Source organism: Setaria italica, chromosome IX, assembly GCF_000263155.2.
Source record: "Setaria italica strain Yugu1 chromosome IX, Setaria_italica_v2.0, whole genome shotgun sequence".
In the NCBI taxonomy this organism is placed as follows: Eukaryota; Viridiplantae; Streptophyta; class Magnoliopsida; order Poales; family Poaceae; genus Setaria; species Setaria italica.
The window spans coordinates 22390853-22391574 of NC_028458.1; positions in this window are offsets into that span (position 1 = coordinate 22390853).

Consider the following 722-nt stretch of genomic DNA (forward strand, 5'->3'; position numbering starts at 1 on the left):
ATCTATGTGGTACTACATCTGTGAGCACATGCACAGTTTTATGGGACCCAAGGGACTAAAGATGACGCTGCACAACTTTAAAGTACGTAAAATAAAACTATTACTAGTTAATTATTTTCTAGCTCCTTATATTTAATTGTTCGTGTAACATTCACAAATTTCCAAATTATAGATGTTAAATATTGAACAAGGACTCTTAAAGGAAGAAAGAGTAGCGGCAATATGTGAAGATCTCATTGGATTCCTAATGGCTGAGGTGGTAAATCCAAAAGGGAAATTTTATTACGATGGACGACAATTAGACGCTCCGAGCAACACTTTGACAGGAAGATTGTAGATATATAGTTTGATTTATTTGTATATGTAATACGCGCTAATTAAGATCGATTTGTACTAGTTGAATTGTGTATATGAATTGTGTATATATATATTTGTAATTATATAATTACAAATTTCATTCATTTAAATACTAGTTGATTTCATTATAAAAAAATCTTAACTACTAAAGGTTAAACAAAAAGGGCCGCGGTACTACGTACGTGATGCATAAAAATTTCAGGCGCCATGCAGGGCGCCATTTAGTCCCGGTTGGGAAATCCCAATCGGGACTAAAGGGTAATTTTTACTCCCCGATTGCTTTTACCAACTGGGAGTAAAGGGCCCTGTCGACGCCCTGGCGTGGCAGGTCCTTTAGTCCCGGGACTAAAGGGGTGATCTTTACT